Source organism: Delphinus delphis, chromosome 11 (assembly GCF_949987515.2).
Source record: "Delphinus delphis chromosome 11, mDelDel1.2, whole genome shotgun sequence".
Lineage (NCBI taxonomy): Eukaryota > Metazoa > Chordata > Mammalia > Artiodactyla > Delphinidae > Delphinus > Delphinus delphis.
Genome location: NC_082693.1, coordinates 24,454,402 through 24,471,220, shown reverse-complemented (window position 1 = coordinate 24,471,220; position 16,819 = coordinate 24,454,402). Strand labels below are relative to the sequence as shown.

Below are 16,819 nucleotides of genomic sequence, written 5' to 3'. Positions count from 1 at the left end.
CAGTCCTCTACTTACTGAGTATGGGTGTGCTTCAAATCTACAACAAAATATTTTTTTAATGAATAAGTAGAGAAACTCTGGCTTTTTTAATATGGTGGAAAGGCATAGGATCATGTCACCTCTGGTTGCCCAGTAAATTAAAATGGTGACTTGCCACTGATTTTTACATATAAGTATGGCAATCACTGACCCTGACAAATAGGGGAACACACTCCTTATTCTCCTCTATTTTTCTTTAATGGTTCTGAATTTGATCCATGTTTTGAGTGATCATTGGTGGTTTACACTACTCTGTTATTTGCATGTATTTCAGTGAGTATAACTTAAATCACCCCAAGGCATCTGAAAGAGTGGAATAGTAACAATATTGTCGAGTATAACATAGCACTCATGTTTGGATCCTGTATGGTCCAGAATTATCCAAGTTATCTCACAATTTGAAAGAATCATAACATGGCAGAATTTGGAGAGAAGCCTTTCTGAGTGTCCCAATCAGTGTCATTTTTAATCACAAGGACACCTTTTTTGCAGAGCTTTTCATCCCTGGGAAAGGAAGCACTGAACTGCTAACAGAGATCACCTTTGCATAGTTTGTCATCAATAGCTCGCATGATTTTCTTATTTTGCATCTGTTTTTTCTTTGGAGCAATTCAAAACCATGTCCTTTGATATCTCAACTGAATCAAGCTATGAGAAAGTCTTTCTGGCTTTGGGGGAAAAAATTCAATAGCCAACATTAAATGTTCAGTTAAGGTACATTGCATTCTTTATATGTCATAATGGGAATACTGAGACAGGCTGGGACATGGGACCCTATGCTGCAGTGCTTGTACCTGGACAAACGTCTCCTCAAGAAACAAAATACAAAGAAATTATGAGGGACTAAACATAACTGTGTGCATGTGCAGCTGGGGACAAATTCTGGACAAGAAGATACTAAAATAAAAAAAAAAAAAACCAAAAAAAAAAAACCAACTGCCACTTCCAAAGAGCCAGGAGCAAAAACAGGGTGTTGGGAGCAAAAACTCTGCATGCCCTCTGCACTGAACACCACCAAAGGGCTGGGCAAAACACCTAAGCCACCCCTCCGGCCTGACCCCTGGACACATCCCTACCCCCACCCCATATAAGGAACCAGCCCCCCCTCCCCTGCCCTGGGGAGCGAACAAGGGAACCTATTACTTGTTTTTGCTCCTTTCTGCAGGAGCAGGAGCCCCAACAAAGATTTGCCCAAATTTCTTGACTGGCCTCTTATCAATTTCTATTGATTGGGGAAGGCCAAGAACACTGGTTGGTATCAATACTTTATTAATAAATGTATCAAGAATTAATCTTTTGGGATTCCCTGGTGGCGCAGTGGTTGAGAGTCCGCCTGCCGATGCGGGGGACACGGGTTCATGCCCTGGTCCGGGAGGATCCCACATGCCACGGAGCGGCTGGGCCTGTGAGCCATGGCCGCTGAGCCTGCGCGTCCGGAGCCTGTGCTCCGCAACGCGAGAGGCCACAATAGTGAGAGGCCCGCGTACCGCAAAAAAAAAAAAAAAAAAAGAATTAATCTTTTAAGTGACAAATGGCCTTGCAATGTTGTCTCAATTACCATGAATAGGACATGAGCCTATTGTACCAGCAACATTCTCTGTTCCTCTGTTCTTCCCTCAGTGCAAATCATGTGTGCCTTTATGTGTATCTGGAAGAAGTCACCACTGCCTTTCTTCACTTGCAACTGTTTTCTCTGCCTCCTTCTCTCCCCATAAAAGATTTAAAAAATGATCTGAATCCTTACAAGAGTACTGAAACTGAAGTCCCTCTTGGGTTTACCAAGGAAGCGGCTGCTGAAAGATAATGTGGTTCCTCTGTTTTCCTGATAGGCCCTCAGATGGAAAAGAACAGAACTGAACTCTGCTCTGCTTGGTAATGGACCTTGATGTTTCCAGGAAGTTTACTAGGTAGTAGTTTGTAGGCAATAAAGGAAAACATTTCCTTCCTCAGTATAGGTGTACCCAGTTCCGTCATTGGAAATCGATATCTCTGCTAGATAGGACTGTTTATGTTGGATTTAAGAGGCTCAGTAATTAAAGAAGTGGGAGCGTCTGCTGTTCACACATTTCTCTCCTGCATACTGTTATAATCCAAGCCTCCAGAACAGAATAGTGCCCAAGGCATAGCAGGTGTTACAACAGTTTTTGATACACGAATGAACACCTGACCTTGTAGATTGATTCATACCTGATGCAAATTACAATTATTGTGTGTGTGTGTGTGTGTGTGTGTGTGTGTGTGTATTCATGCTTAAATGCACCCATGTAGGTGTTTCAATAAATGAAAAAAGTTAACTTCACGCTGTGAATTCTGTTCTCCTTGCCTTTATTTTTGAGCTTTAGTTTGCCTCTAGCAAAGTAAATGTCTCCCCCTGCACACCTTCTCCAAAAGGAGGCTTGTGATTGAAGAGAATTTCCCATTTGCTCATGTTGGTGTTGACATAAGGATGCTGCTGTTAGAACATGTTTACAGATGTTCTAAAAGCCTCTGTCACAGTAGTGGCCAAAGAGATGGATTGTGTGAGTGAGCTTTTTTTTTTTTGATGAGCAAAGGTATTATATCATTGACCTTGATTAGAATTACTAGCATATGGTGACAATAGGCCAAATTAATCCATTTTATAACTGTTTTAAAATGATCTACAGACTATGCACCTCTTTATTGCCAGCACCTGGCTGAACTACCACTGCTCTCTGCAAATTCCTATTTCTAAATTTGTGATAGATACTATTATTTTTTAAAAAAATTTTTGTTTTATTTATTTTTTTATACAACAGGTTCTTATTAGTCATCAGTTTTATACACATCAGTGTATACATGTAAATCCCAATCGCCCAATTCATCACACCACAATCCCCACCCCGCCTCGGCTTTCCCACCTTGGGAAAACATTTGTTCTCTATATCTGTGTCTCAACTTCTGCCCTGCAAACTGGTTCATCTGTAATATTTTTCTAGGTTCGATGTACATGCGTTAATATACGATATTTGTTTTTCTCTTTCTGACTTACTCCACTCTGAGATATGAACTATTCTTAGAGCTGGCTCTGGAGAAATGATACACTTTAAAATAATATTTTTTCATTTAAATAACAGTCTCAAGTGGCTAGTCCACCAATATGCCCCCTAAGGATATTATTAGTTGATTGTTTTCTTCTTCAATCAATAATAATAGTCAAGGAAATAATTTATGTAAATTGCAGTTACCTAGAATAAATGTGGAACCATCAGAATCTAGAGAAATAGAAAGAGTCCCATACAATGTTCTGCTATTTCTTTTTTAACATCTTTATTGGAGTATAATTGCTTTATAATGGTGTGTTGGTTTCTGCTTTATAACAAAGTGAATCAGCTGTACATATACATATATCCCCATATCTCCTCCCTCTTGCGTCTCCCTCCTACCCTCCCTATCCCACCCCTCTAGGTGGTCACAAAGCACGGAGCTGATCTCCCTGTGTTATGCAGCTGTTTCCCACTAGCTATTTTGCGTTTGGTAGTATATATAAGTCCATGCCACTCCCTCACTTTGACCCAGCTTACCCTTCCCCCTCCCCGTGTCCCCAAGTCAATTCTCTACGTCTGCATCTTTATTCTTGTCCTGCCCCTAGGTTCTTCAGAACCATTTTTTTTTTAGATTCCATATATATAGGTTAGCAAATGGTATTTATTTTTCTCTTTCTGACTTATTTCACTCTGTATGACAGTCTCCAAGTCCATCCACATCACTACAAATAACTCAATTTCATTTATTTTTATGGCTGAGTAATATTCCATTGAATATATGTGCCACACCTTCTTATCCATTCATCTATCGATGGACACTTAGGTTGCTTCCATGTCCAGGCTATTGAAAATAGAGCTGCAATGAACATTGCAGTACATGACTCTTTTCAATTATGGTTTTCTCAGGGTATATGCCCAGTAGTGAGATTGCTGGGTCGTATGTAGTTCTATTTTTAGATTTTTAAGCAAACCCCATACTGTTCTTGACAGTGACTGTATCAATTTACATTCCCACCAACAGTGCAAGAGGGTTCCCTTTTCTCCACACCCTCTCCAGCATTTATTGTTTGTAGATATTTTGATGATGGCCATTCTGACTGGTGTGAGGCGATACTTCATTGTAGTTTTGATTTGCATTTCTCTAATGATTAGTGATGTTGAGCATCCTTTCATGTGTTTGTTGGCAATCTGTATATCTTCTTTGGAGAAATGTCTATTTAGGTCTTCTGCCCAGTTTTGGATTGGGTGGTTTGTTTTTTTGATATTGAGGTGCATGAGCTGCTTGTAATTTTGGAGATTAATCCTTTGTCAGCTGCTTCACTTGCAAATATTTTCTCCCATTCGGAGGGTTGTCTTTTCCTCTCGTTAATGGTTTCCTTGGCTGTGCAAAAGCTTTTAAGTTTCATTAGCTCCCATTTGTTTATTTTTGTTTTTATTTCCATTACTCTAGGAGGTGGGTCAAAAAGGATCTTGCTGTGATGTGATTTATGTCATAGAGTGCTCTGCCTATGTTTTCCTCTAAGAGTTTTATAGTGTCTGGCCTTACATTTAGTTCTTTAATCCATTCTGAGTTTACTTTGTGTATGATGTTAGGGAGTGTTCTAATTTCATTCTTTTACATGTAGCTATCCAGTTTTCCCAGCATCACTTATTGAACAGGCTATCTTTTCTCCATTGTATATTCTTGCTTCCTTTAACAAAAATAATGTAACCATATGTGCATGGATTTATCCCTGGGCTTTCTATCCTGTTTAATTGATCTATATTTCTGTTTTTGTGCCAGTACCATACTGTCTTGATTACTGTAGCTTTGTAGTATAGTCAGAAGTCCAGGAGCCTGATTCCTCCAGTTCCATTTTTCTTTCTCAAGATTGATTTGGCTATTCAGGTTCTTTTGTGTTTCCATATAAATTGTGAAATTTCTTGTTCTAGTTCTGTGAAAAATGCCATTGGTAGTTTGATAGGGATTACATTGAATCTGTAGATTGCTTTGGGTAGTATAGTCATTTTCAAAATATTGATTCTTCCAATCCAAGAACATTGTATATCTCTCCATCTGTTTGTATCACCTTTAATGTCTCTCAGCAGTGTCTTATAGTTTTCTGCATACAGGTCTTTTGTCTTCTTAGGTAGTTTTATTCCTAGGTATTTTATTCTTTTTTTTTGCAGTGGTAAATGGAAGTGTTTCCTTAATTTCTCTTTCAGAATTTTCATCATTAGTGTATAGGAATGCAAGAGATTTCTGTGCATTAATTTGTATCCTGCTACTTTACCAAGTTCATTGATTAGTTCTAGCAGTGTTCTGGCACCATCTTTAGGTTTCTCTATGTATAGTGTCATGTCATCTGCAAACAGTGACAACTTTACTTCTTCTTTTCTGATTTGGATTCCTTTTATTTCTTTTTCTTCTCTGATTGCTGTGGCTAAAACTTTCAAAACTATGTTGAATAATAGTGGTGAGAGTGGACAACCTTGTCTTGTTCCTGATCTTAGAAGAAATGGTTTCAGTCTTTCACCATTGAGGACGATGTTGGCTGTAGTTTGTCATATATAGCCTTTATTATGTTGAGGTAAGTTCCCTCTATGCTTGCTTTCTGGAGGGTTTTTATCATAAATGGGTGTTGAGTTTTTTCAAAAGCTTTTTCTACATCTATTGAGATGATCATATGTCTTTTCTCTTTCAATTTTGTTAATATGGTTCATCACGTTGATTGATTTGTGTATATTGAAGAATCCTTGCATTTCTGGGATAAACTCCACTTGATCATGGTGTATGATCCTTTTAATGTGCTGTTGGATTCTGTTTGCTAGGATTTTTGCATCTATGTTCATCAGTGATATTGACCTGTAGTTTTCTTTCTTTGTGACTTCTTTGTCTGGTTGTGGTATCAGGTGATAGTGGCCACGTAGAAAGAGTATGGGAGTGTTCCTCCCTCTGCTATATTTTGGAAGAGTTTAAGAAGGATAGGTGTTAGCTCTTCTCTAAATGTTTGATAGAATTCGACTGTGAAGCCATCTGGTCTTGGGGTTTTGTTTGTTGGAAGATTTTTAATCACAGTCTCAATTTTCAGTGCTTGTGATTTTTCTGTTTATATTTTCTATTTCTTCCTGGTTCAGTCTCAGAAGGTTGTGCTTTTCTAAGAACTTGTCCATTTCTTCCAGGTTGTCCACTTTATTGTCATAGAGTTGCTTGTAGTAATATCTCATGGTCCTTTGTATTTCTACAGTGTCACTTGTTGCTTCTCCTTTTTCATTTCTAATTCTATTGATTTGAATCTTCTCCCTTTTTTTCTTGGTGAGTCTGGCTAATGGTTTACCAATGTTGTTTATCTTCTCAAAGAACCAGCTTTTCATTGTATTGATCTTTGCTACTGTTTCCTTAATTTCTTTTTCATTTATTTCTGATCTGATCTTTATGATTTCTTTCCTTCTGCTAACTTTGGGGTTTTTTTTTGTTCTTCTTTCTCTAATTGCTTTAAGTGTAAGCTTAGGTTGTTCATTTGAGATGTTTCTGGTTTCTTCAGGTAGGATTGTACTGCTATAAACTTCCCTCTTAGAACTTTTTTTGCTGCATCCCATAGGTTTTGGATTGTCTTCTTTTCCTCTTTCATTTCTTTAGTGATCTCTTGGTTATTATGTAGTGTATTGTTTAGCCTCCATGTGTTTGTATTTTTAATAGATTTTTTCGTGTAATTGATATCTAGTCTCATAGTATTGTGGTCGGAATAGAGATTTGATATGATTTCAATTTTCTTAAATTTACCAAGGCTTGATTTGTAACCCAAGATATGATCTATCCTGGAGAATGTTCCATGAGCACTTGAGAAAACAGTGCATCCTGTTGTTTTTGGATGGAATGTCCTATAAATATCATTTAAGTCCATCTTGTTTAATGTATCATTTAAGGCTTGTGTTTCCTTATTTATTTTCATTATGGATGATTGGTCCAATGGTGGAAGTGGGGTGTTGAAGTCCCCTACTATGATTGTGTTACTGTCGATTTCCCATTTTATGGCTGTTAGCATTTGCCTTATGTATTGCAGTGCTCCTATGTTGGGTGCATAAATATTTACAATTACTATATCTTCTTCTTGGGTTGATCCCTTGATCATTATGTAGTGTCCTTCTTTGCCTCTTGTAATAGTCTTTATTTTAAAGTCTATTTTGTGTGATATGAGAATTGCTCCTCCAGCTTTCTTTTGATTTCCATTTGCATGGAATATCTTTTTCCATTCCCTCACTTTCAGTCTGTATGTGACCCTAGGTCTGAAGTGGGTCCCTTGTAGACAGCATATATACGGGTCTTGTTTTTGTGTCCATTCAGCCAGTCTATGTCCTTTGGTGGGAGCATTTAATCCATTTACATTTAAGGAAATTATCAATATGTATGTTCCTATTCCCATTTTCTTAATTGTTTTGGGTTTGTTCTTATAGTCTTTTCCTTCTCTTGTGTTTCCTGCCTAGAGAAGTTCCTTTAGCATTTGTTGTAAAGCTGTTTTGGTGGTGCTGAATTCTCTTAGCTTTTGCTTGTCTCGTTAGGGTTTTAATTTCTCCACTGAATCTGAATATGATTCTTGCTGGGTAGAGTAATCTTGGTTTTAGGTTTTTCCCTTTCATCACTTTGAATATCTCCTGCCACTCCCTTCTGGCTTGCAGAGTTTTTGCTGAAAGATCAGTCATTCACCTTATGGGGATTTCCTTGTATGTTTTTTATTGTTTTCCCTTGCTGCTTTAAATTTTTTTCTTTGTATTTAATTTTTCATAGTTTGATTAATATGTGTCTTGGTATGTTTCTCCTTGGATTTATCCTGTGTGGGACTCTGTGCTTCCTGGACTTGATTATTTCCTTTCCAGTATTAAGGAAGTTTTCAACTATAATTTCTTCAAATATTTTCTCACTCCCTTTCTTTTTCTCTTCTTCTTCTGGGACCCCTATAATTCGAATGTTGGTGCATTTAATGTTGTCCTAGAGGTCTCTAAGACTGTCCTCAATTCTTTTCGTCTTTTTTTAAATTCTGCTCTGCAGCAGTTATTTCCATTATTTTTGCTTCTTGGTCACTTATCTGTTCTTCTGCCTCAGTTATTCTGCTATTGATTCCTTCTAGAGAATTTTTATTTTCATTTATTGTGTTGTTCATTGTTTATTTGCTCTTTAGTTCTTCTAGGTCCTTGTTAAATGTTTCTTGTATTTTCTGCATTCTATATCCATGATTTTGGATCATCTTTACTATCATTACTCTGAATTCTTTTTCAGGTAGACTGCCTATTTCCTCTTCATTTTTTTTGGTATGGTGGTTTTTTACCTTGCTCCTTCATGTGTTGTGTGTTTCTCTGTCTTCTCATTTTGCTTAGCTTACTGTGTTTGGGGTCTCCTTTTTGCAGGCTGCAGGTTTGTAATTCCTGTTGTTTTCAGCATCTGCCCCCAGTGAGTATGGTTGGTTCAGTGGGTTGTGTAGGCTTCCTGGTGGAGGGGACTCTTGCCTGTGTTCTGGTGGCTGAGGCTTGCTCTTGTCTTTCTGGTGGGCAGGACCACGTCCGGTGCTGTGTTTTGGGGTGTCTGTGACCTTATTATGATTTTAGGCAGCCTCTCTGTTAATGGGTGGGGTTGTGTTCATGTCTTGGTAGTTGTTGGCATGGGGTGTCCAGCATTGGAGCTTGCTGGTTGTTGTGTGGAGCTGGGTCTTAGTGTTGAGGTGGAGATCTCTGGGAGGACTTTCACTATTTGATATTACGTGGAGCTGGGAGGTCTCTGGTGGACCAATGTCCTGAACTTGGCTCTCCCACCTCAGAGGCACAGGCCTGACAGCTGGTCGGAGCACCAAGACCCTGTCAGCCACACGGCTCAGAAGAAAAGTGAGAAAGAAAGAAAGAAAGAAAGAAAATAAATAAAAAGAAATTATGTTATTAAAATACAAAAATTACTAAAAATAAAAAAATTTTAAAGTAATAAAAAAGAAAGAAAGAAGAGAGCAACCAAACCAAAAACAAATCTAGCAATGATAACAAGCAATAAAAACTGTACTAAAAAAAAAAAATGGACAGAGTAACCCCTAGGACGAATGGAAAAAGCAAAGCTATACAGACAAAATCACACAAAGAAGCATACACGTACACACCCACAAAAAGAGAAAAAGGAAAAAAAAAATCTATATATAAGAAAATGCAAGAGAGCAACCAAATCAATAAACAAATCTACCAATGATGATAACTCTAAATACTAAACTAAGATAAACATAAAACCAGAAATCAGTCAGTCGCATACAGCAAACCCCAAGTCTACAGTTACTCCCAAAGTCCACTGCCTCAGTTTTACGATGATTCATTATCTATTCAAGTACATCGAAGGCAGGTTACATCAAGTTGATTGTGGAGATTTAATCTGCTGCTCCCGAGGCTGCTGGGAGAGATTTCCCTTTCTCTTCTTTGTTCTCACAGCTCCTGGGGTTCAGCTTTGAATTTGGACCTGCTTCTGCGTGTAGGTTGCCTGAGGGCGTCTGTTCTTCGCTCAGCCAGGACGGTGTTAAAGGAGACGCTGATTCGAGGGCTCTGGCTCACTCAGGCCGCGGGGAGGGAGGGGTACGGATGCGGGGTGAGCCTTCGGCAGCAGAGGCCAGCGTGACGTTGCACCAGCCTGAGGCACGCCGTGCGTTCTCCCGGGGAAGTTGTATCCTGATCATGGGATCCTGGCAGTGGCGGGCTGCACAGGCTCCCCGGAAGGGAGGTGTGTATAGTGACCTGTGCTCGCAGACAGGCTTCGTGGTGGTGGCAGCAGCAGCCTTAGCGTCTCATGCCCGTCTCTGGGGTCCACGCTGTTAGCCGTGGCTCACGCCCATCTCTGGAGCTCATTTAGGCGGTGCTCTGAATTCCCTTTCCTCGCGCACCCGAAGCAATGGTCTCTTGCCTCTTTGGCCGGTCCAGACTTTTTCCTGGACTCAATCCCGGCAAGCTGTGGCGCACTAGCCCCCTTCAGGCTGTGTTCACGCCACCAACCCCAGTCCTCTTCCTGGGATCTGACCTCCAAAGCCCGAGCCTCAGCTCCCAGTCCCCGCCCGCCCAAGCAGGTGAGCAGACAAGCCTCTCGGGCTGGTGAGTGCTGGTCGGTACTGATCCTCCATGCGGGAATCTCTCAGCTTTGCCCTCTGCACCCCTGTGGCTGCGCTCTCCTCTGCAGCTCTGAAGCTCCCCCGCCCCCACCCCCCTATCTCCACCAGTGAAGGGGCTTCCTAGTTTGTGGAAACCTTTCCTCCTTCACAGCTCCCTCCCACTGGTGCAGGTCCCGTCCCCTATTCTTTTGTCTCTGTTTACTCTTTTTTCTTTTGCCCTACCCAGGTATGTGGAGAGTTTCTTGCCTTTTGGGAAGTCTGAGGTCTTCTGCCAGTGTTCAGTAGGTGTCCTGTAGGAGCTGTTCCACATGTAGATGTATTTGTGGGGAGGAAGGTGATCTCCACGTCTTACTCCTCTGCCATCTTGAAGTTCTCCCCTGTGCTGCTATTTTGAAACAATTTCGTAGAAGATGTGGAGTATTTGGCAGGCAATTATGGATTTTTCTTATGGGAAACATAGGGAAAGGTAGAGAATATTTTACATAAATCTACATAAACATTATGTTATTTATCAATCAGAATAAGAATTCTTGGAAATAGCTTTCTTTGATCATCAAAGAAATTAAAGATATCATTATAAACTCAGTTTTAATCGAAATTCTTATTTGTAAGCAATAGAAACAGATTTTGACTGGGTAATTTAAGCAGAAAAATATTCTATTTTGGTAAAGGACGGTTGTCATATTTGGAGAAGATAATTACAATGTCTAAAATTGGCAGAGAATTAATGTCTAGAAGGAATTCTTATAAATAAGAATAAGGTGAAGAACCAAAAAGAAAAATGGGCACAGGATATGAATAAACTATTCCCAGAAGAAACTCAAATGGCTAACAAATATAACAAGTAAACAATTTATAACCAGGGAAATCAACAGCACTTTACAACCAGATTGTAAAAAGTAAAAAAGTAGGATGGTACCAAGTGCTGGTAAGAACACAGAGAAACAGGAAGCCATGTGCACTGATGGGACCAAAGACTGATGTAGCCATTATGTGTGTTTCCTATGATCCATTAATCCTCTTATAGCATAAATTTCAGAGAAACAAATACATCTGTCCACCAAGGAATATGCATCAGGTTGTTTTTTGAAACACTGTTTATGGTAGTGGGAATTGGAGGCAACCTAATTTTCCATCATAGGGGAAGGGATAAATAAAATTTAAAAAGACTATTATGTATTACGGTGTGGCTGAGGCCACGATTACAGGCATATACAAAAATATAGATAGAGCTTCATAGATATCAGAGATAATTAATAAAAAATCCCAACAGAATGACACTCAGCTTAGCATCACTTATGTAAGTTAAAAAAAAATAATGACCAAAACAATGGTGTAACTTTTGAAATATATATGTGTATATATATCTCCCTGCACATATACCAAGGACATTAGAGTAGGTTTATTTAGTGATGGTAGTGGGGAGAATGAAAGAATCAAAAAATACAACACTGTAATAAAACAGGAGAGTGGTTTTATATGATGACAGCATAGGATTATAACTGAATCACTTTTTGTTTCACTTGAGGTCCAGAAGAATTTAAAAAAAGAAAATTAATAAAAGGATATTGGATAATTTATAAATTCCTTGGAGAAACAGAGAACCATGCTTAGTGGTTATGTGATCTGGAAAACTACCCCAAACCATGTCACAGAAGAAGCTGCAGCAACGGCCACTGTGCACAAGACACTTCAGCTTGTTTCAACCCTGCCGTCACTGGATGCAGGATGCTGCCACCAGGACCTCTGCACCGTGGGCCCATGAGCCGTCTTCCTGTTTCAGGTAGAATTCTTTTCATTGCCTAAGTAGCTCTCAGTTCAAAGTTGGGGTGAGAGTATCAATTTTTGGTGCCTATTTCACATATCATAAAATAAATGACAGTTGTCCACCATAGATTTTAAAACACTGAGCTCATTTTGCAAACAATCAGTCATTCAACCATGGAATGGGAACAAGAAAAAATATCTTTACCCTCTTTACAGATGGAGGTCATGTGAATGATGGTGAAAAGATTTTCCCCAGAGTTCTTCTTGAGATTTCAAGAAGAATATGTTGATATCAGGAATAAAAATAAGATAAAGAGGTGGCTTGTGAATCTGTACCTTTACCACATTATGTTAAACACCATAATCATATGTGATTTAGTCTTGGAGATGAATAATGGCAACTGTAGCTGGCACATGAAGACACTGTCTCTATTCTTTTTCTATAATATGTCATGAAATAAACATCTTTAAATTATTTATAAATTAATACTTCAATTTTGCCATGGTAACTCTTGTGTCCTGCCATGAGTAGAAATTATGTAACCTGGGGGTATGGGACCTTAATATAAAGAGATAGGGGAAAAGGCACACTAGGGACATGGGTGGACAGGACAGGTGGTTACCATACATTATAGATGAGTCATTTTCCTTGAATGAGAGTGTTCTGTGTTGTGGCATCTGTGTGTATGTGCGTGTGCATGTGTGTGGGAGCTAGTGGATGTTCATCAGCCAGGGAACTGGCAATAACGAGAATTAATTCAGTTGTCTCAAATGAAAGACTTTAATAGGCAGGCAGACTGGACAGGGCAAACAAGGCATGGTACGGCATACAGATGAGCAACAATGAGAAGCCATCATTCCTTAAGACGTGAGGAAGAAATAGTGTGACCAGAGCCTGTTGGGAGCTGTGATTGAGAAGGACACAACTTGCCAGTGGATATAATGGTGTCAGGCAGGGAGAGATAAGGGAATAAATACCACAAAATTTCTCTTCTTTGCCTTCTAACCATCTGCTGTTTCTCCCCTTGGCAAGATCCTACCAAAAGCCAGTCATGAGGGGAGATTTAGTGATGTAATTCATAGGGGTCATTCTCCTTGACACAAGAAGGGCAGCAAAGGTGGAGACTGCGTATGAGTGGTTAAATGGTCAGAGGCTGGTGCCTTCCCTCGTTTTGCCATGTAGCATACATTTTTGCCCTTTTTGGATGAAGAAACTATCATCACAAACACCGAAGAGAGACAAAGTTCCACCAACTACAATATAGTGGTGGAATGATGCCATTCAGTCATAACTGTAATATTCAACATTACCACAACTTCTCATTCATACAAAGTGTAAGGAAAAGGGGAGAAAAATAATCAATAAGCACAAAATATGAATACTTGCAGCAGTTCCTGACTCTGTATCTGGTTACCAGGCCAAAGATTACCATCATAATTTTTTTCTTCCTCTATCCAGTCCACATTTCCCTTACTCTCTGTTATATTTTTAGTTGGATGGATGTGGTATCACAAATCTCCACTCCTGAAATATTTGAGATCATAGTCCAGTCTTTATTGGGTTGTTGCAATTTCCTATTGAGAAAATGGCTTGCACACAGGTAGTATAATTGGGAAGTGATCACAGATAGCAATAGTGAGAAATAATGGGAGTAAACAAGAAAAGGATGAAGGCAATGTAGAGTGGGAGGTGCATTATCAAGTCAGTTATCCTATGAATGACTGCAGGTGTTCAATCCTGCAGGTCCATCTGAAGAGCCTTTAGAAACGCATCTTAAACTGGCTTTCCAGGGTATAAAATTGCAAGAATGCATTCTTTGGTGCTCTTCTCCAGTTGGTCAAAGGATAGTCACATGTGTGTTAACTTCCATGAGTTGATGTGCATGAGTACTGAGTGGATACCCAGAGGTGACCCATGCCTGTGTCAAAGAAACCTCAGGACAAGAAGCAAAAGGTACACAGCAAAGGCATGAAGTAAGTTTGCAATTGCACAAAGCTAGTCCGTGACTTATAGAAGTAGTCACAACAACAGTGGCTGGAGTAAGAGCTCTAGCTGATGTGTTATATAAGGTAATGTAAGTACCAAGAATAGAGGTAACAAAGTAATGGCTAATAGTTCAGGGGTGGAGTCCAAGAAACCATTAGAGGGATGTTTAACCTGAATATGATTTTGAAAGAAAATTATCAGGTTTGGAAGGAATTTTAGAAAGATCTGCTTGGGCAAAGGTCCATAGGAGTGAAACCATATACTATGTGAGAACATAAACAGAAATGCTAATTTTCTCAACATCTCTTATCTAACTGTTCTTTTCATTTAATGATATTTTAATTGTATTTTAAGATATTTGGAAAATAAACATATTCTCAGACTAGGTGATACTGGGCAAGCCTCTAAATATTATTTGGCTTCCATTTCCTCAGCTATACACATAGCCTATTGGACCTTGTAACCTCTAAGTTCTCTTCTGGCTCTCAGTGCTGTGCCTCTGTACATCATTCTGGACATATTTACAGGATTTTACATGGGCATGTAAAATTAGTAGATGCTATGAATCAATTTATGTACATGTGTAAACAATTTGTTTGCACAATGATAGTGACATATAGATTGTCTAGAAATGGATTCTGGAAGAATAAATGTGGAAAAATGTGGGGACTAAATTCATCCTTTTGCTTACCCACTCACTACCACTGACTGGAGAAAATTCTCCGCTTGTAATGTGTCAGGAGTATCGATTGTTCATGTAGCATTATAAATATAACCTGTACTAAAATTTTGTGTTTTAAAATTTTCTTCCCTTAAAATATGGTTTGCTTGGCCAGGTAGAGGTTGGATTGGTAAAAATCATTTAAACCGGAAATGTTGGATAGTTTTTTAAGATTCTATTACCCTCTGCTAACTAGTGCTCTTGTTATGGAGAGAATGGTATGAGAAATAAGCTGGCTTACCCATAGGAACTGAATATTATACACACTGAAAAATTAAAATTTCATGTTTATAAGCTTTTTTAAAGCATTATAATTAATTGTTTTGGATAATGGCAAAGAGTGTAAAATATATAAATATCATATATTTATATGATATATAGGTGAAATAAGTTAGATACCACTTGCCCTGAAATTCTGTAAAACTTTGTGCTCTACTTCAGTCTTTCTCAGATCCATTATATTTACCATATAAAACAATTTCTTTGTAATTGGAAACACTTTTTAATCATTTCCAAATTTGTCAGCTATTGATTGATACAATTCTTTACTCATGGTGATCATATGATCATTGACAGGTATCATAATTCATGTCAAAATATCTCATAAATTCATCTTTAGAGCTTTGAAAACTTATTCTGCAAAGAAATCTATAGAATAAGACCGTATTTATTGGACATACTTGCACCTAAAGCAAAGGCAGTCTGTTGTGTTTTCTGGTGCTGCAGCCCAAATATCAGTGAATTTATTAAGTGCCATTAAAAAAAGTCTTTAAAATATTATTGTATCAGCAATGAACAAGTGAAATTTAAAATTACATTACCACCAAGAATAAAACACTTAAATATTAACATAATAAAATATGTGCAAGATCTATATGAGAAAAACCATACAACTCTGATAAAAGATACAAAAGAAGAGCTAAGTAAGTGGAGAGATATTCCATGTTCATAATTAGGAAGACTCAGTATTGTCAAGATGTCAGTTCTTTCCAACTCGATCTACAGATAAAATGCAATTTCAAGAAAAATAATAGCAAAGTACTGTGGGTATTTAAAAAAACTGATTGCAGAGAGTATATAGAGAGGCAAAAGACCCGAAATAGTTAACTCAGTATTGGAGAAGAACAAAGTTGGAGGACTGACATTATCCAACTTCAAGACTATGAAGCTACAGTAATCAAGGTAGTGTGGTATTGATGAAAGGATAGACAAATATATCAATGGAACAGAATAGAGAGCCCAGAAATAGAATCATATAAATAGAGTCAACTGATCTTTGACAATGCAGCAAAGGCAATACAATGGAGCAAAGATAGTCATTTCTACAAATGGTGCTGGAACAACTGGACATACACATATAAAAAAGGTAAATCTATTTTCAACAAACAAACGCTGAGGGAGTACATCACCACTAGACCTGCCTTACAAGAAATGCTAAAAAGAAATCTTCAAGATGAAATAAAAGGATACTAAGTAACAACATGAAACATGTGAAAGTATAAAACTCACTGATAAACATAAATATCTAGTCAAATTCATAATACTCTTAATAATATAATGGTGGTTCATAAATCACTTTTATCTCTAGTATGAAAGTTAGAAGACAAAAATATTAAAAACAACCATGGGTAAAATAATTTGTTAATAGGTATACAATTTTAAAAGATATAAAGCATGCATCAATAGCATTAAGTGTGGAAGTGAGGAAGAAGTAAAAGTGTAGAGTTTTGGTATGAGAGTAAAGTTAAGTTGCCTAAAGTAGACAACTATAAGATGTTTTATAAAAACTTAATAATAACCACAAAGAAGAAACTCTAGTAGATATGCAAAAGATAAAGAGCAAGGAATCAAAGCACACTGTCACAAAAAAGGCAACAAATTACAAAGGAAGACTGCAAGAGAGAAAGACAGGAACAAAGAAACTATAGAATAGCCAGAAAATCATAAAAAAATGGCAACTGTAAATCTTTATCTATCAAATATTACTTTAAATGTATATGAATTAAATTCTCTACTCAAGGATAGAGTGGCTGAATGAATAAAAAACAAGATCCAACTATACGTTGCCTACAAGAGACTCACTTTGGCTTTAAGGATTTATATAGGCTAAAAGTGAAGGGGTGGAAAAAATATCCCACTTAAGCGATAATCAGAAGAGAACAGGGGTGACTATATTGATATCAGACAAATAAACTTT

At 38.1% G+C, this 16,819-nt stretch overlaps 1 long non-coding RNA gene across 1 annotated transcript; it reads left to right on the top strand.

Annotated features, from left to right (window-relative positions):
• The first annotated feature begins 9,670 nt into the window (after positions 1 to 9,670).
• Positions 9,671 to 12,255, top strand: LOC132434470 (uncharacterized). Its single transcript, XR_009521308.1, has 3 exons — positions 9,671 to 9,765; positions 11,676 to 11,930; positions 12,131 to 12,255. It is a non-coding gene; the product is annotated as an uncharacterized lncRNA (long non-coding RNA).
• The last annotated feature ends 4,564 nt before the right edge of the window (positions 12,256 to 16,819 follow it).